The sequence below is a fragment of the Rhea americana genome, unplaced genomic scaffold (genome assembly GCF_003343005.1).
Source record: "Rhea americana isolate MKP2758 unplaced genomic scaffold, rheAme1 scaffold_77, whole genome shotgun sequence".
NCBI classification, from domain to species: domain Eukaryota; kingdom Metazoa; phylum Chordata; class Aves; order Rheiformes; family Rheidae; genus Rhea; species Rhea americana.
In genome coordinates, this window is record NW_028186945.1 from 3,176,844 (window position 1) to 3,203,035 (window position 26,192).

At 41.8% G+C, this 26,192-nt stretch overlaps 1 long non-coding RNA gene across 1 annotated transcript in view; it reads right to left on the minus strand.

Moving 5' to 3' along the window:
- LOC146585755 (uncharacterized) overlaps positions 1 to 26,192 on the minus strand; it is a 158,421-nt gene that overhangs the window by 39,364 nt on the left and 92,865 nt on the right. The window contains exon 3 of the long non-coding RNA XR_014897950.1: positions 1,734 to 1,872. This is a non-coding gene — a long non-coding RNA (uncharacterized LOC146585755). The remainder of the gene's footprint in view (positions 1 to 1,733; positions 1,873 to 26,192) is intronic.

The following is a 26,192-nucleotide window of genomic DNA, read 5'->3' on the forward strand; positions in this document are numbered from 1 at the left end:
CTTTATTAAAAAGCACAGAAGAAGAAAACTAATGGAAGCAGAAATTGAGCCCAGAAAATGCCAGCTATAAACKAAATCCCAGTAACTGCCAGTCTCAGCTCACAGGAATTAATTGAAGTCTGTTCTGAATGTGCTGGTCTTTCACCCTTGGATCAAGAGGCTTTAATGCAATTGCAGAACTTTTTGCCCTGTTCAGAACTTTGTGCCTCGCAAAACCGTCCAAGATACTTTGCATTCCTGCAGTGTGACAAACACTTGGAAACTGCATTGCCTGTTGCTGACTGACCAGTGCATCTCTGTATCTGCTTCCTGTCTTCCCAGGTTTTGGAGCTTCAAAACTACAGTTTAAGAGCAAGAAATAATCTGGTATAAAACTGATTATGTTCTACTCCAGCACATGCGTGGGACTGCTATCCTCACTGCATTTAAATAATGTTACTTTTTCATCAAGTGTAAAAATGTGCTGTGATTTGCTGTCTTCTTGGGAATTAGATGCCTTTGGACATTTATGTTTGTTTTCTTTWCTCCTCATTCTGATCTACTGAGGAATAAAATTCTTCCTCGTTAACTTCACAGTGATTTCAAACACATGATCGTGGCTTATTTTTTATGGTAATAAATTAGCTCCTTTATATACATTTGCAAAGAACATGATTTTGATTTTGAAATACAAAATAATTCATAACAACTATTAATTCACTTCGCAACTGTTCTGTGAAAATGCCAATATACCAACTCTACTGAATTAGTCCACAGGTCTGTTTAGTCCGGTGTTCTCTTTCTAACAGCACTGGATGCTTATGAGTTATGCCTCTTCCAGAATAACTACTTAGTATCCRGTAGCTTAAAGACCTCCTGAGCTGGAGATTGCATGGTCTTTGCTTGATCCCTCTTTTGTGTAATTTTTTTAGCCTTTTTATGCATTTTGGCAAGCTATCCTCTGAAAATGAGTTTCACAGTTTAATTCCGCATGGAGTGAAAGAAGATTTGGTCTGAGGTTTTTGTTTGTCCTTTGTGTCACCTAGCACTTATGCTATAAGCGACAGTGAATAACTGTTCCCTATTTGCCTTCCCTGCAACTCTGCAGGCCTCTACCATACCACCACTCCCTAGTTTCTTTTCCAAGCTGAAGAGTCCTCGTCCATTTAGCCTCCACTTGCATGTAAACCACTCTTCATATCTGGCCCTCTCAGCCCTCACCCTCTGCACCAAACTCAAGGTGCAACTGGGATCCTCGTGTTCTATCTCGCTTAATCCTCTCGTGCTTTTCTAACAATTTATCTGGTGTAAAGCACTCCCATCTGCACTTTGCAGACGGGGCAGCTGAGCTAGGTGTTTTGCCCAGGGAGCAGCTTGTACCTTTGTGCCCAGCCACCCCAGCTCAAACTGACTCCTTCCCAGAAAGCCCCAGGGGCTGGATGCACATATGGCTCTGAGCAAACGGGACAGATGGCTTTTGGCAAGGGCTGCTGGTGAGGCATATGCTCTTTTGATGTCCCTCTGCTCTTCGTGGGTCCAGCGTGGCAAGTTGCCACATCTGTGCTGCAGAAGTGCAGCTCCTCTGTGATGTGCCGTTGCTTCTCACAGGCGCATGTAGCAACAGAAACTGGAGCAAGCACAGGATTGGAAAGGACCCTTCTAAGGCGGTAGCTGTTTCAGCCCCCTCGAGGCCCCTGCTATCATCCCCAGGCAATGGGACACCCCAACCACAGCATCCCTGCCCACAGACTCACCCTCACTGAAGAGAAGCACAGCCCCTCCAGTCTTCTGGGAAATCTCCTGATCAATGAACAGCAATGGGAATCCGACTTGCCTGGGGGCTCCCCACAGCAACCTGGCTCGTAGCTCGCAGAAGCATAGTCTTGGTATCATCTAAGAAAAGAAAAAGCAAGTTTCTGAGCTTTTTGTTGCAGCCACATAGGAGAGCAAACGCTCTTTGAAGGCTCTGGAAGTTGCTGCTGCAGTTACATGGCACATCTCTGCCCCCAAGCTCCAGATTAACCACCATCCTCAGCAAGGGGGATGGGAGGGTGCACATGGGACAGCATTGCTGGGTGCCTCAAGGCCTTATTTAGGTGGCTTCCTGCTCCTGGAATACTCCATGCTGCCTGACTGCGGAGCAGGCATTTYTTATACTAGGTCTATTTTTATCATGGGCTAGAGCTGGAAGTCCTTGGCACACATTTCTCTCATCATCCGATTTCCAAGGCTTGTGTGATGTTCCTGACAAGGTGCCCCAGCACCCAGTTCTCCGTGGGGCTGCTCTATCATCTCAGCCTCATCAAGCTGTGTTCAAAGCTTGGACTAGGAGGCAGTGTAAACACCCTGTGGCTAATGATGTGCACTACTAGAGGTCAAGCTTTTAGAAGTTTGTTTCTTCACGTGCACAACACAGCTAGCTTAGCCTGCACTGAGTTCTCCTCTCTACTTTTCATGACCTGTAATGTGTACATCAGAATAGAGCCTGAAAATAGATCAATTCAGCAGTTTAGAGCTGAAATATAAAAATTCCTAAAAATGTTTTTGCAAAATGAATAATTTAAGTCAGCACTGAGTGAGTGCAATTTTCAGATTATTCACTGAAGTCCAAAATCAAGACTATACAAGCTGCAAAGTAACTGGAATATGTAAGAACCCCAGATGTGGTCTCCCACCCTACTCTGAAGGGACCAATATGCAAGCAGATACAATTAGCTAATGAAAAACAGCATTCCACTGTTGCTGTAAGATACAAATAAAGGAGAAGTCTAGGAAAAAAACGCTCCTCTTGTATGAAAATGACACTGAGAATGAGACACATTATTTTACAATTTTTTTAATACTTGCAATGTGATATAGTAGCATATTTTTATAAGCTTTTAAAATTTCTCTTAAAACATCAGGAAAATGTTTACAGCAAAGCACTGTCTAGAAAACAAGGGAATTAAAAGCAGTCTCTAACYGAGTATCAGGATGCATACTCTATTTAAAGCAGTAATTTTATCATTATTCATAAGAAGTTGCAGGAGAATCAAGCTGGTATGATCACAATAACATGCCAAATGAACTGRCATTTTAATTCAAAAATATATATATTTAAAAAAAATCTTACTGAACTGCCAGGAAGTATCCTTTGTAGTTATAAATACAAACACATTTATGGGCTGAAAGTGTGTTTTAGATTATTTTACAGAGCAGGATTCCATATGGTAGCTGAGGTCCAGAAGTGGGATGACTCAGGAAATCGAAAAGATGAAAAGATCAGCACAGTTTATTGAGCAGGTCTGACAGTTCCTGAAACATGCCCAGCTCTACGGGCTGAACAGGCAGACTTACTAACTGGCRGAGCTGGAGACAGATTTTGCAGTAGCTGGAAGTTATGACTGCATTTTTCAAAGACTGATTTTCTAGTAAATAAGCATATACTATAGTCCAGACTTATGTATGTAGGATTTTATGTATGGAAATAGACAATATGAAATCTGATTGATTATATCTGTAAAAGGGTTCTGTAAAATACAGGCAATAAAAATGGAAAATAGGCACAAAACATTTTTATGAGAGTTAGGAGATTGGAAACAACTTTTTTGAATGGAGTTTTTTAGCTGTTTGGGCATTGGACTACCATAAATAAAGCATATGGTAAAATCACCTGTTCCAACTATTTGAAAAATAGGTAAACATAGCAYTGGGCAAACTGGAAATTACTTGTATTTACCCTTGACTGTATTTCKACTTTCACAGTTATTTTCCGGTCTCTGTGGTCACTGATCACTGGGCTGCAGCAGCGTCGCCTCCGTCTGTGCAGCGTGGGGCGATGGGTGGTGCAGGGCACAACTGTGGCTGCTCACGCTGGCTGTGCCACCCTCAGCACCTGTCTGCCTTTCCTGAGACCCTGCTTCATTTCAAAATGCTCTGCGAGGGTTTGCAGCGTGTCTAACTTTGGCATCAAAAAGCCAGATATGTCGTCCGAGCTAAGTGTCCCACCTGTTTTAAGAGGAGATGAATCTCTCCTCAACAGTGCCCACTCCTGACAGCAGAGACATCCTGTGCTACCTGCTAGAGACAGGCGACTGCCTTGCAGCTAGCTACTGGTGAAAAAGAAATCTGCCTTATTTGGGGGTATTAAATGAAAAAATGTGAAGCTTCTAGTTCTGCCAGTTTTGTGAATTTCCCTTCTCATGTTGATTTGGAATAAATTAATTTCTTTCAAAACTTGAGAATACAATGCAAGAGACCTTCTGTTTCCCCTGATCTTTGTTTCTTCTTTCAGACTGGTCTTTATGAAAAGAAGTTCCTTCCCAAGTTGCTTTGTGAGGCTAAAAGGTAATCTTATTTCTTACCAAGGCCTGATGATAGTATCTAAAAGGAATCAGCCTTCATAAATGTACATAACTGGAGCCAGGAAGAGATGTCAGAACACCAAGCAGAACAGCAAACAAAGGTAGGTCTATGAAATGTATATTTGACTACAGGCCTATTCATCACTGACTTAAGGCTGTTAGTGAGCCATGACAAGGATTAGTYGGAACTTGAGTGAGGTGTTTGGGTATTTCTGAAGTGTAAATATTAGTTGCATTACCTCCCCTGCGCAACTTCTACACCAAAGATAGCTCTCTGGAAAAGGTGAACATTTCCTCTGGCCACCTGTGCAAGTTCTGATTTACTACATCCAGGCAACACACAGCCCCTCTCACTGCCCTGCTCCAGAGCACCCTGCTGTTTTGAGCCAGGCTTGCTTTCTCCTCTGCTCAGCACAGGTACAGGCTGACCCTGATGACATTAGGAGAACTGTTACGCAAGCCTGCCAGTTAATATGTAGTGAGCTGTGCTGGGATGCAGATAGATCAAGTAATGCTATCCTCTCCAGGAGCGACCCATACAGCATGTCCTGAAATGGGAAGAGCAGCTCATGTGGCTGTGCAGGGCCAACAGCACCAGAAAGCATCTGGTTCTCTGTAGCCCTGCTTTAACATTGGGCTTGCTGCTTCTTGGGCTGTGTGGGAATGGAGGGGGAGAGGTGGCTGAGCTCCACGGGGGGGTATCAGCTCAGCAAGCAGTCTTTGAGGGAATAGCAGAAAATGATGTAGCAAAGAGAGATCATGTATAAATCAGCAGAGCAAATTAAGAAACAAAAAAGCACACACACAGAGACTTATTCCCTCTCAGGAGTAAGCCAAGAGAAGACTGCAAAGAGTGCAGCAAAGGGAAAGCCTGTGAGCCGGTAGGAAGCCTGAGCTGAAGCAAAGGGAAAGAAAAGGAGCATTGTGGAAGCTACCAACGCATCTTGAGCAGGGTGAAACCTCTGATTCAGACCATGGCATGTAAAAAGGGAGTTCTCTGGGAGTCRTTCAAGCTTTGATTTTAGCGTGTCAGAAAAACAGAACATACAGCCCTTCGTAAAGGGAGGTGGTCACTCATTAATAATACGAAACCCAGCAGAGGCATTGTGTCTGCCCCTTCTTGTTTGAATCCATAGTGCTTCCCAGAAGTTCCCCCTGGTAAGACAATTTGACTAGGACAGATGTGTGATGATGAGTTTTTGGATTTCTGCTTCACTGTGTGGAATCCACATGGTGATGTTAATAGCTTCAGCTTTAAGGGCATTCTAAAATAACTATATTTTTACAGTGTGCACAAAGAACTGGTGATGTGAAAACCCTTAACTTTTTAACATTAAAACTAAGTTTCAAGATTCAGCAGAGTGTGTGTGTGTGTGTGGCTTCTGATGCCAAAACACACAGAAAATTAATAGACTGTCACTGAAGAGTCCAATACTGAGTCTATCAGGAAGAAAGGAAAATGTACTATGCTTCCTCTCTTTTTCACAGTTGTTGCTTTATTTTGTATTGCTCTTGGCATTTTAACTGGCTATCAGGATATCCAAAACCCATTCCTAATTTTTTATGCAATTCCATAACTTTTATGTGCACTACATCATCCTCTGCTCTAAATCTATTCTCTTCCCAGTGACCTCTGAGCAGGACATTTCCTTGACAGATTTCTTTTATACTATTAAACTTGGAAGCAAAGAAAATCCTGGGTATGCAAATCTTCATGGAACTGTGGGGCTCATGGAAGAAAAAGACACCTTGCCTTCTGGCAGAACAGGTCCAGATGAAGCACATCCACAGAGCTCCACAACTGCAGTGAAGTCATCAAAATGCCTATTTATATCACCGGGGTCTTAATTACCATTTTCCCTTGCCATGTTTCTCCAAGACACACAGACTGCACTCTGCAGAGTCACAGTGTATGGGAAAATACAACTGTGGATCCTCCATGTAGGAGCTGTGTGGTGGATCTACAATGCTAAATTGCTGCAGTGCTYTTTGTTGAACTGAAGTCTGACTTGGAGCCTATAATTACAGTGTTTTAATATAACAATATATAGAACAGATTATATAACAAAGAACAGATTATATAACAACAGAAYGATGTTTAGGCTAAGCAATAAGAGAAAAGAACTTATGAGGAGGGGAGAGAGGTCCACATGCCTCCATCCAGCTGTTAAAACCAGTCCAGACCAGGCTGTGCAAGACAATGTTTAAGCCCAAGCCTCTCCCCTAAGCCYTTCTTCATCCATTGACACCCGCCCAAAGAATTTGAAGTGACTGGAAATGAAAGGATTAATGAGCTGGTGCTCAGTACTACGGGCGGGAGAAAGAGCAGAAGAAGGGTAGATGTGCTGTGCATGGTGGACCCTCCTTGCCTGGGACCAGGATGCTGGCAAGCTCCTGGACAGTACACAGCTCGACCCTGGGACTGCTGGATTTGGGAAGGCAAAGGCATGAGCAATGGCTGGTTACCTTCACGCTGTCCATGCCTGATGAGGGAAAAAAGGTAACCGAGGCAGTGCAAACAGCACACCCAGCTGCAGCGAGATGCCATGGCCCTGTTAATGTCGATATCACACACAACTGCATGTTTATGAAGATAGTAGGTCAGAAGCAGCCGGGGATAAATGAAGCATTTCAGCTCTGTGTTATCCTTCCCCCCACACCAAAGCCTCTTTGTCAAAGGTTGGCTCCATGTATAGACAAATGACATAAACTGTGGTCCTATGAGGGTTCCCTTCAAGGGAAGGGAGACTGTTAGGAATTCACGTTACATACTAGCATTGCTTAAAAAGCATCCCACGTGCAGTCTTGAGAAAAGTGGAGGACTGTGATCACCTCTGGGAATTCATTAAAATTGGCTGGCCATGAAATAAATGGTCACGTATGTCAGTAAAGCACCGGTCTGTGCCTGTCCTCAGTGTTGCCCATCAGCCACTACTGACAGGCCAGCCTGGGAGCAGTACCCGCGTCCTGGAGCCCCCCAGGGCAATGCTGCAGGCAGCCACGGTGCTAAGGGCGAAGCACAGATTMAAGCATACATTAAGTCCTTTCACGCAGTCTGGATAGCTGAGAGAAGCTTTGCAACAGGCATTGCAGCCTGGGCTGGTCGCCGGTTACCCCCAGCCTCGGCACAGCTGCTTTGTGCCCGCCTGCAGCTGGATCACGGCTGGCAGCACGGGCAGAAAGCATACAGGCACTGGGCACTGATGTGCTGTGATCTGCTCTAGAAGGTGCTTTATACTTCTCAGCATCTTAGAAATTTGCAGTCAGTGGATGCCCTTTTTAGGTTTTGCCCCAAGGGGCTTCTCCTCAAATCAAGATCAAAAGCTGCTAATTCATCTTCATTCCTCTCAGATTCAACAAGATGAATTTATTGCTCATAGTCTGCGATGCAGATACAATCTGAAGAATTACAATTTTCCCTTGTCTTTCTTATAAGAGCAGAATTAGCTACTGGCATATTTTATTTTATTTTATTTTACTATTTTCATTTCATTTCACTTATTTGCCTTTCCTTCCTTTTTTTTTTCCCCCTCATGCGTAGCCTTACTCTATAGCAGACAGATAATGCTTAGCAGGAAGCTCTAATCAGTATAATCACTGCTACAGATGGAAGGGTGTCCCCCAAAAGGTATCAAAGAGAGAACTCTTGTCCTGGCAACCTTTAGAACAGGAAATGTAGASAGCTGAGCTAGTGCAGTATTTTGAAACCAGATTAGGAAAGATATGCAGCTTTTTGCATATATGCCCATATCTGGGTGCTAATTTGGGGAAAAAACAGCTAGCTTTCAGGTGCTGGCCACGGAGTTTTTGTCTGGTCTATAAGCACATCTGTTGTTGCAAGGCTGGCTTTACTTCCTAATTGTTAAAATGTCCCAGCAAGGCCTTAACTCACATAGAGTTTTCCAGAATCTTTTTCCTCAACTTTGCCTTCACCTCTTTCCAAGAAAGAAATGGAAAAGCCAAGAGATATAATAGTGCAGACATAACCCTCCCTGACACTCCGTGTCTTTTTTGCTATCTGAACAGCTGACTCTCTATCATGGTTTACATTTTGTCGATACCTTAATCCACTTGCTCAGATCTTTGTACATGACTTATCAATGTTTCATTTTATTATTCCAGTTTTCTGCTTGCATTAAGGCCATTCAATTAGATTTATTCTTATCCTGGATGCCTTAAAGCCTCTCTTATAGAAAAGAGCAAATGGTGTACACTGAAATAGTAACAAACAGGTAAAGTATTCCTCTGACTCACAGAAATCATCCCCTTTTAGTGTGCCGAAAGGTAGCACAGAAGGTGTACTGCCTACATATTCGCACAAGACAGGAACAGAAAGCTCCATCCAAAGCCAGGTCAAAGGTGAATCTCACAAATCTAAATCCAAAGCCGGATTTACAAAGCTCTAAATTTAATTCAGTACCAGCAAATGCTCTGAAGAGCTCAGACATATTGAATGGGCTACTGCAGATCTGAACTATAGGGCATGAGATTGCTTTTCCCACATAGCTCTGCAGCAGCAGTAGCAGTAAATTGCAAGCATGTGATGAAGCTGTGCATCTTTGTCCTTTTTTTTAAAATAATCAAGTTATTCTTTCTGAGGGAAAACTGGTGATCTGAGCTAAGATTGTGTTGATTCACATTTATCCAGTTGTATAATGATCTACAAATGTGGTAGAGAACTCAATAAATGGCATCACATTCAAACAGGAAGGAAGATCTGCCTAACACTCRGGAAGTTTGGATAACATAGCACAGAAACCAAATGTGTATGGAGCTTTTGCCAGACAGCCAAACAGTGAAAGAGAAACTCTGTATGCTTTATCCATTTTTCTTTCGTTCTTCTGCTATTTGATTAAACGCTTTTGCTGCTGTTACTAAGCTGCAAGATTTTTTTTCTTGCAATATAGCTCAAAAATCTGAAAAAGTGTTAAAGCCACATGGGACTATTCATGATGAGAGGAAGAGATGATTCAAGAAGTTRGTAACGGATTATGGAGCCTTTCACCTTGTAGGTCACTAGTTTAAATACAGCTTATTGCCATACACCTACTGAATTTTGTTTTTTGTTTGCACAAGGGAAAGCAGAGGATCTGGCATGCTGTTTACYGCCAGGTAAACGGTGCTGAGCCTGCTCTTCCCTGTCCAGGCAAAAGAGGGACGAGTCCCTGGCTAGCACCATCCCAGCCCCAGATAGAAGAGTGACCTCAAAGAGAAGGCTCCTAGGAGGCATTTTTGGCATGATAAAGATAGGAAAATGCTGTCATGTATGAAAACTGCAGACTGCTCAACAAGCAGTAATTCCAGAGCTCAAATACCAGGAGATTTTGTGATGGAGGTCTGTTACAGTAAAGGAATTGCAGTCTCTCAGGGTAGCACAGAAACGTCACCTTATTTTTTGTTTCATCTAGGTTCATATTCAGTAAAGATGGTCAAAATCTCATCTCTCTACCCATGACAAGCGTCATACTGAAACACTTATATTTCTTCCCACATCTGAACAAGAAGTCAAAATATCAAACTTCTTAATGGAATTGGAAGTCTGGCCTGGCCCTCCCCAAGCCAGGACCTCCCTAGCATGGCACCCTCATCTGGCAGTGACAGTAAATTTGGGCATATCTCGCAAAAGCCTTAAAAGGTAAGCACTCCTTCTTACCAAACATCAGTGTTTCCAGGCTGTAGTTGCTTAGATGGGAGCAGGTATGTAATCCCCATTAAAGGCTTCAAATGGTTTTATTGGTCTGGCCTCAAGTGCAGAGTTTCCATTTGGGCACATTTTCTCCCCACTGGCCAGCACATAAGGAAAATCTCTCCAGAAAGCTGCCCACCTCTCCCATGCCTGTGAGCAGGAGGAGCAGCTTCCTCCATGGGTACGTCACGTGCACAGGCGCAACAGTTTCCCTGGGAAAAACAGATATCCTTTGCCCTTCATCTCTGAACTGCTCTACATTTGGCAAGCTGATAAAGCCTTCACAAAACCAGATTGGAAGGAGGGACCTACACATTTAGTAAGAATAAAGCTAGGAAAGAAATGGAAAACAAGCTTCTGGATCAGCCATAGCCTAGAACTGACTGACTGCTCTTTTCATAGACTTTGCCCCCACCCCTTTGCTGAAATATATATATATGTATAACTGATCCTGAGAAAATCTGGAGAGTGTTTGTTGTGTGTATTATTAGAAGATAATGTGGTAGATGAGTAGTAGGAGAGAAGGTAATAAATACAGTGAATTTTCCTACTGTATCTGGTCAACGTCTTATTGATACTACAGTTAGTAATTAAGAACACTAACATTTTATCTTGCAAGAGACTTGGCTGAACTCCTGTCCCTCTAAATGTGCTTTCTGGTTAACTTCCATTTATATGTTTTTGCTAACTGCCTAATTCGATTATTATTCTTCAGCAAAATGTTTGCGATTTTCTTTTCTTCTTATCATGAAAGGAACAAGAAGGTATGCAATGGTCTTTTAGTTTTTATAAGGTGAAACATTACTGTCTGCAGAAAATAAATAGCCAGTTGCAATCATCTCTTTGCTGTTTTATGTGAGTTTTCGTTCTTTCATTCACTTCCTCAAAGTATTCCCTCATTTGTTGATTTTGCTGCTCCCAGACTTCAGGAGAAAGGGATTGCTTTAAATATTTGTATTACAGTAAATATTTGAATCCAAATTGTAAGAGGAAGGAATCAGAGACAAATGAAAAGATGCAATAAACGTCTCCAAAGGGCAAGCAAGTGCCTTGAGAGTTAAAGTTTCAAAGTACTGTAGTTTCTTTGTTTAGATGAGGCACTACATGTCCAGCAGTTTGTAAACAGCCAACAACCCACAATCCAACAGGCAAATAGATAACAGACGACAGGCTCTGAAATTTGGGCTGATGAAAATTAAGCAGACAGCAAGAGCTTTTCTAAGGATAAGATGACAACTTTCAGAAGATGTCCCTGTCACACGTTATTGACTAGAGTAACAAATACCATCATGGATCTTCTGGACAGAGACCTCTTGATCAACACAAAAATTGCTAAAGGTCCTTGTCTGGAAACACAAAACTGGCTTCACTTTTGCGGCTACTAAACATGGGCAATCTGTCGTAGCTGTGTGGCCACACTCTCAAGCACGTGCTGTTGGCACAGCTACTCAGCAAAAGACTTATTGTGAAGACTATGAGCAACTCACAGAATATAAAATTCATGACTATAATCTAGCTGCTGTTCTGAGCAGTGTGAAGTGTAGCTTTGCCATATACACCATGTACATAGTCCTAAAGCTATTTCAGGCTCCTGGAGCAAATTGAAACCATGGGAATGAGTACTGCTATAAAAGAAATCAAAGAACTCAGCATTGTGCAGGTCAGCTCTCAGACTTCTCTCCTCAGGTAGGATTGTCCCCACCACCTTAGGACACCACCCAGCTGCAGTGGAAGTGGCCTGGGCTTAGTTCCCCATGGCTGCAGGAAGCAGYGGAGGTCTGAAACATAACAGCAGTGGCACTGGGGCTGGACAACATGGATTTGGGTAGGGTCGGCTCTGGCATACAGAGGATGCTTTGCACAGAGACTGCCCCACTGCATGTTTGAGATGATTTTTTTCCTCTTTCCTAGGTCTCTGCTTGCTTTCTTTCACTATTCTCTCCCCTTAAATTGATGTTTTGCACTTAGCTCCAGTTAGGGCACCTTGGCACAGGGTGGACAAGGACTCTGGGAAAGGATTTGGCAGCTATGGTGCCCTCTGCATGGGCCCAGTACACAGGTCTTCTGCCCCTCAGGGCTGAGGACAACCATTGGCATAGCATATTCTCCTGTACTCTTAGAAATGTGCAACTTCTAATTTTGGTTCAAACACATACATCCCAAATCTCCACAGATACTTCTATGAATGCCATCTGGCCAGCTTGATATTTTTAACTGAAGACCAAAGATTTCTGTAGCTTCCTAAGAGCATTCCTGAAATATCACAAGATGTTTTAGGGCCATACWAAGGAACTGAATTTTTTTATTATTTCTGAGTGTGCTTCAAGAAACAATTCAGACACAGCACTGATGCCCTAAATAAACATCTTAACCCACTGCCCCCAAAACTTCCCAGAGATCCTAAATCATGACCAGAAGTAGCAGTACATCCTGGCATGATGGAGAACATTGCACACGAGATGCAATCAGCTCCCAAACATGAGAGACAACATGATCTGGGATCACTGACATCAATCATAGCCTACAGACCACACTGTAGATCAGCACCAGCTTCAGTCTGCTGCTAGCAACACCTCAAATCTGCACCAAATCATTCCATAAACTACCCAGTCTTCTCACCCGTTTGGGGTTGTTTCACTATTTCCAATAATCCCCTTTGGCTATGTAAAAGACAACATGGTACACAGCAGCACAAATAGATATTCAGTTCACCCAAGGATAATTTTAATACAAATGATCCTGATTATTATTTAAAAAGGTATATATCCAGTTTATAGTTATTCTCAATGACAAGAATTTATAATATCTTTAACCATATCTTAAAGATTTTCTTGCCAGATTTCTTACATAAACCAAAAGAGAATTATTCTGCTTTTTATAGAAGTAATGTAAAACTCATGAGCTACTGTCTTCATAAATATTTATTATGAAGTTAATATTTGAATGTAATTAGATGCTAAATAGCACTCTTCTGAAATACCATAYTTGTTTAGAGCAAATTTCAGCTTTATGGCAATACTGAATTTAAAAAGCTGTACTTATCTTTTTCTTTTTTAGGAAGAGAATGATAAGATTATTCAGAACTATTAGAACCATTYAGAACCACATTATCTAGCCAATTCTGTTTTTTGAGCACACAGAAGCTAGAATTTGGAGAAGAGATTTTGTGTTGTGAAGTGTTGACCCAGTCTGCTTTGGAATGTGGGTATAATTCTTCTGCCTAAATTCCTATCAGATTTTCTCAGATATAGTTGTTGCTAATAAATTGTGTTGAAGTATTTAAGCATCATTTCCCTTTAGTTCTTAGTGTTGCTAATAGCTTCTTCTGTATTTATTGCTATTTCATTGTGGCAGATCCCTGTTCAGGTTCTGTTTAGGTGACATTTTAGCTCTGGAGAAGTCARCCAGTAGTCACTAAATAATTATCCCATGCCCGGAGTAATTATCCCACAGCCAGAAGGCAAAGTTTCCAAGCAAAATCTGAAAAGACAACAGGGAACATGCAAATGATGAAGAGAAATACTCCACAACACAGACTTATATTCAAAAAGAACAACCTCTTTTTTAACTTAAATTTTATATTACATGAATGAATCTCAGTTTCCTCAAAGCTTCACTGTTATTGGCTGGCCATATTCTTGCAGAAATATATGGAAAAACTTTACAGACATTATTACCAAGGGAAGTAATATTAATTACCCCGTGTAAAGAGCCTGGATGGAAAGAGAAAGGAAGTGGGCAGGACAAGCTTGTAGACTTTTCTCAAATGAAATAAATAAATACAGCCATTTTGAGGCAAATGGCCATCTCAAGGCAACTGCTGTTTATATAAAGAACGATAATGCAGGCCTTGAAGTGCGACTGCGCTGCAGATTCTGGCAAGAGGGAAAGTATACTCTGAGCAAAATACGAGAGAAAACTGCTTCAAGGAAAAAAATGTATATGGTTTGAGTTTAAAACCAGAGCTCATTTACATTGAGAGATCAATCAGTGGGCAAATCCACTCTGCGAGGCTAGCCCATCTGTAAGCAAGCTAATTGAATGCAGAGTAAGCGAGAGCATGGGTGGCCCGTTTCCTCTTTTATCTCAGTGCAGAGTTTGCAGCAGCTCAGAGGTCCCCCTCCTTCCAAATGAAGTGCCTTCAGACAGGGTAACCGTCCGACTGAGTGTGAGGGATTTTATCTGTGAGCACGCAGCATCTCTGAAATCGATCTGCCTGCTTGTGAGCAGGGCTCAGCAGCATGCCGCGAAAGCAGCTGCAGTTTGTAGCTACACAACTGCTCAGTGCAGGAGAGGCAGCGTGCATCTCATCCCCTTTCCCCGCGCGGGCAGGAATCAGATGGCCATCATGGAACTGCAACAGATGTGGCTAAATACAACATACAGTACTGTGAGCTCCCTAAATAAACATGCTTACATAACATGAAAAATCATCCAATCTTCCCCCTAGGTTCTTTTGGCAGAAATGCTCACAGGAAATATCCYGTTAGCAGAGATAAAAGGCTTGATTTACTCTGTTCCTGATAATGCATAATTGCTTAATCACAAACACATAATTAAACTCCATTGGGAAGGTTACAGTGACAACCATTGCTAAGCAAAGATGAGCTCCCCTAGAGAGGTAATCTTTGCATCAGCTTGATTTTTTRTAACAGGAACGAAGGGAAATGCACTAAAAAGTCTGAATGTTTGGCAAGAACTGTGAAGTCACTGGCCAGAGAGGCTGGACATGACTGGAAAGATACTGATAGAGAGAGAGGTGATAGAGTTCTAAATTAATTCCTTCACTAAATTTCTCATCTGGTGGAATTAAACTCTCTGGAGAAGCTCTTTTTGTGTGGTGAGGAGTCCTGCCAGGCCTGCTGATCTGGCGACACGGGAGGAAGCGAGCTCCAGAGAAGCCTGTTCAGAGGCTCTGAGCAGTCCACAGGGCTCATGCCAGCACGAAGACCAGCTTGGCTCCACCAGGCAAAAGTGGTGCTGACCCTGCCGAAGGTTATTTGCACATATGGCATGTAGCCACCTAGCTGAGTGGGAGCAGGGAGGTGATCAGTGCACTACATAAATTGCTAATCTTGCTTTCTAGCTCTGTCCAGATAAACACATGTATCTCAACATCCCCATTGCTCCAATGCACCATGTACTTTCTGGCTGATTTTCTAGCAAATTCATTGCTGAGTATTTACCCAAGGTTATATTTTGGGAAAAGGCCTTAAAAGCAGCATTTTTAACTGACTCATCTTCAGGACRACAGGAGTTATGCAGGGCACCCTGGGCACACAGTCTCCCCTCTTCCTGCTGGCCCCTCTTACTAGTCTCTGGGGGCCCACAGTGTAGGCTGCTTAGGGAACTGCATGGTGGGTACCCAGTGGGCTATACGATGTATTTGTGCAGTACAGTACTAGTATAAATGCAGAGTAAGCATGTGGACCCATGTCTGAAACAGCAAAGTCAGTGTGGTGACACAGCACCACAACACAAACGTGCCACTGGCTCTAATCTAGAGTCCATTCTGTCCTCTGGTGCAGAAAAGGGCCTGAAAGGGGCAAACAGAAAGCTATTCCTCCTAGTTATGTGAGGCAAATTCTCAAAGTGGTGGATGAGTCATAATTCCTTTTATTGAAACCTGCTCTTCAGTCATCTGGAAGCCGGTGGTAAAGATATTTTTTAATTCCTTTGTCATGTAAATTCTCTGTCACTACTGTATTAGGCACACACCACAAAGGAACAGTATTTTACTGAGACTGTCAGAGCCTTGAGTGTATGTCCACAACTCTGAGGCTTCTTTAATAATTATTTAAATGAATGAAGTCCTGTCTGCACATGGAAGAGCACTGCATTCATTTTCATTAGTGATAATGGAGGAAGTCTGAGAACTTAAAAAAAAAAAGGTTAGTATATAAGAGCCACTGTGTTCCTAGCAGACAGAAGACAGTTGACTCCAGTTTGGGAAAGCCAGTCTGGAGGTGCAAGCAAAGAATGTCATTTTACAGTCTGCATAACAAAAGAAGAAAAATATCTGCTTCAAAAACAGCGCTTGCTTTGAATTGGCAAGAATTACTTCAATAACAGGTTGCGGAGAATGTTACTTAAAAGTTTTGAAGTCAAAGGAGTTTTGGAAGCAACTGCTGAAATTTTCATCCAAAAGTGATTTAACTTCCCCAGTAAGTGATGTGTRCAAATGGCACACACCACTAAACCACATATGCACGCAATGTATGAATTCCCACATTCTTGACTACCTATTTCAGCCTTAACATTTTTTCCAGTGCTAAAAGAAATGAATCAAGCTTGCAATAGGATGTGTACATAAATGCCAAGAAAAAATTAAAATCAGCTGTTATTTAAAAATCACTGTGCCTGGAGTACTTTGTTTAGATACTTAATATCCTTATAAATCCTTTACACCRTTGTGGGTAACCAGCTAAAGGTGGAGCTCCTTATGGCAAAGCTATTCTGGGTTTGTTTGGCTTTTTTGAGAGTTTGCCCTTTTATAGTGACCCAGATGGTTCTAAAAGCATCAGGATCCATGGGGCATATTGTTCTTCTATGAACTGATTTCTCSTGTTGTGGTAACTCATCCATCTTAAAAACATTTTTGTTGTTGCTGCTGAAGAGGAAGCGTTGTAGCCAGAGAAGAGAAACTTGGGGACATCCTGGATAAATACATTGCCCAAATTTCTTATTTGTCCCAACTTGCTCTGTTAAGAAGAGAAAATTGTTGGGACCATATGGAAGCAGAATGGCAACAGTTCACAGWGTATTAAAGGTTTCTGTAGCAAAGCAGAATCCCTCAGTCAGCCCAGAGGTACTATTTAAGTATCTCAGTCAAAGCTTTTTGGAGAGCTCTCACTTTTGAGGGCTTGCATGCATAATTATGGCAGGAAGAAATTTACCAAAACTGATCTTTATTTAATGAATKTTGGTAGTTGGCATGCCTAAAATTGTTTAGATGCAACACAGGAAGCGAATGAGACAAGCAAGTGCTATATCTTGTTTAWTATTCTAAAAGTAATTCCGCCACACTGCTAAAGAAGATAGGATGTAATGCAACACTTAAAAAAACCTTGATAGTCATTTTTCTCTTGTTATTATTTAGAGTGAATTTATCTGTACCTGTACAAGGAGTTTATAAGTTTCACTGCAGKATGGAGAGTTTCAAATCTCATTTCAGCTGTTGGGCAATTCTCTGTTACCCCCCCCTTTTTTTTTTTCCTGAATAGCATTTTATCTTCCTCAGGCACATGAGAAGGTGCATGGGTCAGGTCACCACGTAACATGCATGAGCCAGGAATTGGGTGGGGATAGCCTGAAAGCCGAGCTAGAAGAAGCTACATCATCACCTTCTGCTTTATGAAACCAGCACAGCCATTTGCTGTATTTCATTTCTATGATCACGTCCAGAATCCTTTCTTTCAAAGGGGAAGGCAGTGCTGATAGCACTCATAAATTCACTTGAGGACTTATCCCAGCAGTGAGGCGGGGAAAGCAGCATGTGCTAGAGCCAGGGTTTATCTGGCCCTCGCCTACTACTAGGGTAGGAAAGTGAATCTGAGTGTCATAGTGGGAAGAGGTGACAAYATTTTTCAAGCAGATTTGTATGTATTTTTATTCCCTCCTTAGTTCCTTCATACTTGCATTTCTGCAGGCCACTACCTATTGCAACACAGATAACGGCCAGYATGAACAAGCATTTTGGGTCCAGTAAGCATATCACTGGCAAACAACGATGTTGTTATTCAGAGACCTAAGCCATATAATGTTGGGCATAGACCCTGAACCAACCTTCAGCCCCTTGGGCATTCTTTTGATATTACTCGCACTGAGTAATCGCAAGCCATTTCAAGGTAACAAAATGTTCCTGGGGGCAAAATACAATAGCACTGTAGCCATCACAGTCGGAGCTTTGTTCCTAGGAGGATGGGAACAGGACTTGAAGTATCAGGTCCCACTGAAATACCCCATGCTGAATGTAAATGATGCAAATTCAATTAATACTTCTGCCTTGTCTGCAATGATTCTGCTCCCCTAATGCAGTAGAGTGTCTAGAAAAGCAACCTCTCTAATAGCACATAAACACTAMGTGGTTGTCCTATTAAGGTTATGCAAGACCCAAGACAGCCCTCTGCAACATGATGTCAGCACTGGAGCCTGGCCTGACACACAGTTACAAAACAGGACAAGATGAGTGGGGAAATCGAGATGTTCTGGAGCTGTCAATTTTTAAAATTAKATTTTAAGTACATTGTTCTGTTGCAGTCACTAGCAAAATGTCAGATGGGCAAACAGCAATGGGAGAGTTAAAGCTGATCTAAGACATGCTGCATTATTTTCATTTCATTTATATTATTCTTTACTCCTCTTTTCATGTATCTGTCCTGATTTTCCCTTTCTCAGAGTCTTGGCAGTGGTGCAGAAAGAAGCTCAGATGTACATAGCTTATGACTGAGTAATCTTCTACTGAAAGAAGGGAATCTCTTTTTTCAGTTTCTGCGTTGTTCTTCTTACTTTGTGCATGTGTTATTAGCCTAGAATCCCTTCTGATATTTAGCATTCCTTCCACAMTGGTTAATTTTTGTTGTTTGCAAGAAGCACGTGGTGAGGTTTTGGAACCAGTTTTGGTGCAGGCTTGCTTGTTATCACAAGCAGAGAARGGAGTCATTGCCATGTTGTCTTTAAGGGAACAAACAAGTCAAAATGACCTCCTTTCTTCCAGAATCCATGTAAGTCCAATTCAACTTAAAGATCAGAATTGAATAGACATGGGAGTATGTCACAGAATCACAGAATGGTTGGGGTTGGAAGGGACCTTTAGAGATCATCTGGTCCAACCCCTCTGCTCAAGTAGGATCACCTACAGCAGGTTGCCCAGGACCCTGTCCAGATGGCTTTTGAATATCTCTAGGGATGGAGATATTCACAGTCTCTCTGGAAAATCTGTTCCAGTGTTCTGTCACCCTAACAGGAAAGAAGTTTTTCTTCATGTTCAGAGCTTCCTGTGCTTTGTTTGTGCCCGTTGCCTCCTGTCCTATCACTGGGCACCACTGACAAGAATCTGGCCCATCCTCTTTAAAACTTCCTTCAGATATTTATATGCATTGATAAGATCCTCCCTTAGTCTTCACTTTTCCAGGCTGGACAGTCCCAACTCTTTCAGACTTTCCTCATATGAGAGATGTTCCAATCCCTCAGTCATCTTAGCGGTCTTTCGCTGGACTCACTCCAGTATATTCACGTGTCTCTTGTACCGGAGAGCCCAGAACTGGACGCAGTATTCTAGGCATGGCTTCACCAGTGCTGAGTAGAGCGGGAGGATCACCTCCCTCGACTCAGGATACCATTGGTCGTCTTGGCCGCAAGCACACATTGCTGGCTCACAGTCTGCTTGTTCTCCACCAGGACTCACAGGCCCTTCTCCACAGAGCTGTTTCCAGCTGGTGRGCCCCCAGTCTGTACTTGTGCACAGGGTTCTTCCTCTCCAGGTGCAAGACTTTGCACTTCCATTTATTGAACATCATGAGGTTCCTCTTMGCCCATCTTCCCAACCTGTTGAGGTCCAYCTGAATGGCAGCACAGCCTGCTGGTGTATCAGCCACTCCTCTCAATTTTGTATTATCAGCAAACTTGCTGAAGGTGCACTCTGTTCCTTCATCCAGCTCATTGATCAATAAGTTGAATACAGATTGGACCTAGCATTGACGCCTGGGTTACACTGCTAGTTACTGGCCTCCAAGTAGACTGAGAAAGAGAAAAACCTCAGACCCTAGCTTTGCAGGATAGGTTATACTGCTCTCTATTCCCACTRATACTGTGAGAGATTAGTGCTATGAGCCATRAGAAATGGTCCTTTTCCCCAACTGACAATTCAGTAGGCCTTTTGGAAGGCATTTTTTCCCTCCTCACCTTAAAAATAGGTTTGCTTTGCATAGTTTTAGCTCAGGCAGATTGAGAAGAAGAGGGGCAGTATTCACTGACTTTTGCAGACAAGTGATTTGGCACAYTAACTGAAAGACCAGATCTCAGCCACCTCTCAGCTACGTGCAGCTGCCCAGGCTCTCTAGGAAAGTCCCCAAAGCCATGAGCCATAGGGAGCTCAGGGCTACCCCATTTCTTCCCCTGAACAGTCTTGGCCTGCTACTTAATTTCCTCCACGGTCCCTCTTCAGGTCTGAACATTTACACTTAATATTTTTATATTAAATAGAAATGTAAGTCAAGCAAAAGTACACAGCAACCTGTATAAATAGACTGACTATTCACTCTGTGAATCAGGAGACTGTATCTGGTTTATGTGTATGATTCCAAGCTAATTGTGTCCAGATTAGAATTTATAAGCATAAAGCTGGGAAACTTCTAAGATGAAAACAATATTGGTAATGAAGTTGGCTTTCGACAGTAAACACTAGTAAAGTTCATTTGAACCAAATCTTTTGTCTGCAAGTATTTTCTAAAGTTTTCTCTCTTCCTGTATCTCTGATACCTGCCAGCTTGTATGAACTTATTTTGGGGGTATCTTGGGACCACAGTAAAACCACTCAGCCAAAGACTCCCTTGCAGATGAAGAAAGTCAGATCTGGAACCCAAGTCTGTCATTCTATATTAAATAACAGAGATCAAAATCTTGGATGAGAAAACTCCTGGAGTTCTGTGGAACATTTGATTGTGATCGGACCTTTCTGGCTCAAGCCCATTGCATGTCTTTTTATGATGAAGAAAATATGCAGTAGAACTAGACCACTGTGGTCAGGATCCCTCAATGTAAATGTATTAAAAACAGAATAAATCAATGAAGAAAACTGGCTCTCTTCCTTTCTGCTCCAAGTTACTTCCTCAACATCTGCCTTAACTGACCTTGGTAACAGAAGAATTTTTTTAAAGGGTGTGTATTTTACACTTTGACAACTTGGCACGGATATTTTACTGTCTGAAGTGGGACACAGATACGCTTGTAATCCAAGTACCTATTCCGATGAACTTGTACAAGTCCATGAAAAGATTAAGCTTTCCCATTCGCCCTCTTGTCCTCACACTTCTCTTGGAACCAGCAGTATCATTCAGGCAAAACAGATCTTTTCAGAGAAAAGCAGCTTGCTTTCTACTGCTTTATAAAAAGACTTGTATTTCTATGAAGCAATACAAATTCCTTGTATTACAAAAAACAGAAAATAACTGTTCCACATGAATGCTAATGCTACCTCCAAATGACGCGTGTTTGTGTGAAGTGCCTTTAAAAGAAGCCCTTCACAAAACCTATTTGCATCAGGGGATGCAACCGGTGGACTTCTATCTGAATGCTCCTATTGTTCTAGCCTCCATCACATTTGCTTTCCCAATCATTCTCAGATGTAACTTCCCAACCACAAGAAATTGTTTTGAGTTGTCAGCAGTCTGTCATGTAGATTTTCTTTGTTTACTGTAAGATTTTTGTGTCCAATGAGAGGAAGGGATTTTGCAAGTGAGCTATTAGTCACTGTGGGGTGAAATGCARGCAGGGGATGCATTCCAGCATGTCAAGGTCCGTAACAGGAAGTATTTTTTTCAGGTTGCTGGCTGTAGCCTTAGCCATAAGTTTCGCGTAAAGCATCCACACTGTGCTTGTAAAGAGCAGGACTCAGGTCATCTGCTACTAAATTGAGCAGCCAAGTTCTCAGCCTCATTCGTACCCCATCTGTTCAAACTACATGAACAAAAACCTGAGCCTATGCTGACATGTCAYGTGTTGAGGTTTCCCCCTCCAAAGAACTGTGGAGCTTAGCCCATGAGTATTCGTGTATAGAAAAAATAGGTGGCAGATCTCAGTTTTGTTTATTAAAGGTCTATGTGTAACCAGAGTAACCAGTTATGTGTAACTGGCTATGTGTAACCAGTTAGGGGCACATGTCCCTAACCTGTTGTCCTGTTGTAGATCAGATCAGTAGACTCATTGCTCACAGGAATGAGTATCTACACTGTAGATTTGTGTCTTGGCCTTTCTCTCTAATTTCTCTCTGTGGATTCCTCTCCACTCCTATCTACTCTATCCAATTGAACTTGATAGACCAGATAATCTGATTGTAGAAAATAGAGTCTGACAGGTCTTCTGTCCACCCTTCTGCCTCATGGCAGGATAAGCTACAYCTAAATCTGTCACTGCTGGCACTTTTTGGTCTATCCTATTCTTTAAGATCTCTGATGATTGAGAGGCCACAACTCCTCTCAGCAAGCTCTTCCAGCTTTTGTCTGTCCTTACAGCCTTTACTTTCTAACCTGAATCTTTTTTAGGCAATCTAAGATCCTTTGCTTGTGTGAAATGAGATGAGCTCTGTTGACATCAGTGAATTTTCACCACTAAACATGCTTTGAAGATATGACCTAGTACTGTCAAAACTCAGTCCTTTCACTTCCCTCTTAGTTTTCTTCTCTGTTCTTCCTCTTTATCTGCTGTTGTATTCATGAAGTTCCTTCTAGTCACATCTAAGCAGTGTGAAAGTGCTGACATTCACTCCTACATACCATCATCAACATTTAGCTCTCTTTTTCTGTTCATATTTCTGAAACTTTCAGGTCTTCATCTTCACACATCCCCACTATAGCTTCCTATGCTGGGTGTCTGAAAACCACATCATACATATAAAGAAGTGTTTCTGAGCTCATCTCCCAGATTTGTCTTTCTGAGCAGATAAACCCTTTGTGACCCTCACCTGGCTCTCCAAGTTCAAATTTTCTGAGGTTAACTTTAATACTATACACAGTGCAAGAGGTCAGCCAGTTCCTAAAGCTAGTTCAGATATTTCTATCATGTCTGTTCTGTAACTAAGTGTACTCCCCAACATCTGTAGAGACAGCAGCCTCAAATGTCCATTTGTCCTATTCCACAGAAGATACCTTCTAGCCTTCCTCACTTTATACCAAATGAATGTAGTTTTCCAGACGTGTTCTTTAAGGCTGTTCTGCCTCATCTCAGACCTTCCCTTAAATCTCAAACTTACTGCAATGCTTACAGGAAGCAGTTGAGTGCAAATATCTAATTAGAAGATAGAAAGTACTACTATCATATTTAATTAATTAATTAGACAAGTTTGAATACAGTTAAGCTACAAATCATTGCCAAATGCACATGCATACAGTATATTTTTGCAAAAATGACTTCACTACCATTGTTGCTTTAATCTTTCCTCTATTCTAATTTCTTTGTTCACTTATTTACTAGGTCTAGTCTTAAATTAGTAGCAGCCACATAGGTAATGTTATTCATTGTGTGTCTGTSCAGATGCTCACATTTCTGCAGTATTTCCCACTTCTACCTGTGCTGTGAGTTGTACTAAAAGTCCAGCATGGCCTAGGAGTTAGCTAAACTCCACATCTCAGCCTGCGTCTTGTCATGACATATCCTGGATGGTTTTGCTGTCTGCTCCTAGGCAAAGGTCTTTGGCAAAAGTCCTTCCTTGCCTTCCTAGGAAGACGTCACTTTTTAAATTTAGTGCACCAGAAGTGGGTTTGCTCACTCGCAGTGCTGGCATCATCAATGCACTTTCTTCCAGGAAAAGGCTTCCCTTACCTTTTGACCAGTGCGTTAGATACTAACACAATGAGCAAGCCTTTCCTACATTTGCCTTAAGGAACACTGCCAGCAGTGTCTTGCCCCCAGACAAAGGAAGATCTGAACTAGGGAATTTGCATTTGGTAGAGATTCTTGCAGTCTAAGTTTTCCTTGTTTGGGGCCTTCTGTGTAGACTGATTTGCTTGGTGTTTGACTGATTCTTTACTTTGGACTTTGATTAAATAAAAATATATTAACACTCAGCACTTAGAACTGCTCACAGGTAGCACTTTGTAAAAGTTTTAAAGACAGAGAAATTAGAAGCTTGTCCAAGAATCAGGTTGGTCATAATTTGCATGCTGTCTTGGTATTTTTAGCTTTTGTTGTTGCTGTACTTGCTGTTTCTTTTTGTCCTTGTAAAAGCCCTACATTGAAATACATAGTCTGTCCATTATACTCTATATCTAGTTATATGCACCTATTGTGAATCTGTTACAAACTACCTCTGCACACCTTTGCTTACTTTCTTACTTCAATGAATCCTGTGCCTTCATCTGATATATTTAATCACTTCACTGAGGGAAAGCTGATATTGATACACTGCAAATGCTCAGGCAAGTACCCTAACCCAAAGAAAATAATGYAGTTGTTGAGAAAGTACTCGTAGGGAGAGGACTGCTTTGGAGGGAATGATTGCCTTCACTTTTATTTAGGAATTGCTGGAATGACTACAGAACAGGCCAGTGTTGGCAAATGTCATATAGGCATAGCAGATGTGTTCACTTATCCTCACTGAACATGCCATCAGCCCCACGTTGCTTCCTCTATCCGTCTAAAAATGCATCTCTGCAAGGCAGCCCTGAGCAGTTAAACATCAATGAAAGCCAGGCTTGTCTGCTCTTTGCAGTTCTTGTAAGGGAAAAAAACATACAAAAGGCTACTGAAAAACTAATGAAAACACTTTTGCTTTGGGTCACAAGCAGAAAAACCTGGAATCAAAGCAAAAGAGCTTCTTTTTATTTTGTCTTCAGTCTGCAGAATCAGTGGATAATCTGAGTGAGAACAATGTGAACTGACAGCATCACTGGTGCATGCACATGGCTCGGGGCAGAGCTGAACCTGGATGCAGTGGCAAGCAACCTCATGCCATCAGTGATCTCTAAGGAGATGTGCTCCTCACAGAGAGCTACAGGCCACAAAAATCTCTTCCCCCACATCTTCCCCATGCTTCACATGGGCAGGCCAGATCTACCTAATTTAACAAGCACTAATCTTCCAGTAATATCAAGGTTTACCCTGAAAACTGAAGAAACTGAACTGCCACAAATATGTTTGCTGTAGCAGTACCAGCAAAACAATAATGCACATACAAAAGCAAAGAAAAGCATAAGCATTTTCATGCCCCATCTGAGTGCATCTCAACATATCATCATCATAGATATYGTAAGGCTGGAAGGGACCTCTGGAGATCATGTAGTCCAACCCCCAGCATAGCCCGTAYGGGGATTGAACTGGCATTAGCATTGGCATTAGCAGCACCACGCTCTAACCAACTGAGCTATTGGTAGCTTTGGCATTTGCTCATCATGATAGAAAGAAAATTACCATGCAAGCAAGCTAGGTTTGCCTTGCTGTCAGCTGAAGTGTTTTGTTATGAGCACAGATACAGAGAAGAACATTTTTACCTGCTGACATTAGTTTTGAGAAGCCCTGGCAAAAAAAAAAAAAAAAAAAAAAAAAAAAAAAAAAAACTCTCTGTGGCTGGTGCCTGCTTTCAGAGAATAATATTTGACATGTTACTGCAGGTAGCAAAAGCATTATGAAAGAGCCTTATGTGCAGTTAGATGGATTTGGCTGAATTCAGCTGATATGTAAGGACTGCAAGTTTTTTGTTGGTAAGAAGACAGGAATCAAAGGAGTTTGACCCTCAGTTTATACAGTCATATGTGAGAGAGCCAGTGTAAACTTTGTTATTTCAAACATACCTTTGAATTTGGCCCACTGTATTTATTTATGTTGGATCTTCCCTCAGGACACTTTGAAGAATCATCATATTTCGTGGCAGTGTTTTACTTTCAATGGATTACATTGAGAAGGTTGGAGAATTGGAAAAAACTCCTTGAAGTTCCTTTCATGGTTCTTTTTYTAATGCTTCCCATTCCTTCCCCTTGAATTGTAAAGACAATTTGCTCAGCCTTTAAGGAAGAAATTACACCATTATTTAGCAAAGGCACAATGTCAGAAGCATGTAACAAGTAAAACAATACCATCTCCTTATTTCAGTAAAATATACATTTATGTCATTTCAAATTTCTGACTTTTAATTTTCCATTTTTGTAGTTGTAACRTTTTGGAAGCTGCACTGTAGCTTCTTTGGCTTATGCACTGCAGAATGCTTCCACAGTAAAACAACTTTGCTTGACAGTAGCTTCATTTTCCTATAAAATTAATCAGAGCACTATTCAAAATGAGACCAGTTTGGGAATGTCCTCACCATGTTGTCTCCTAGCACATAAATTTTATCATTCCCTGTCACGACAACTGCTTGCTTGCCCACTGCTCTTTCTAATAAGTTCCTAGATGAACACTTGACTGATTATCGTCTGTGAAATCAGAGTGTCAGATCCTCAGCTGAATGAAGAAAAATACTGAAACCTCACTGTGGG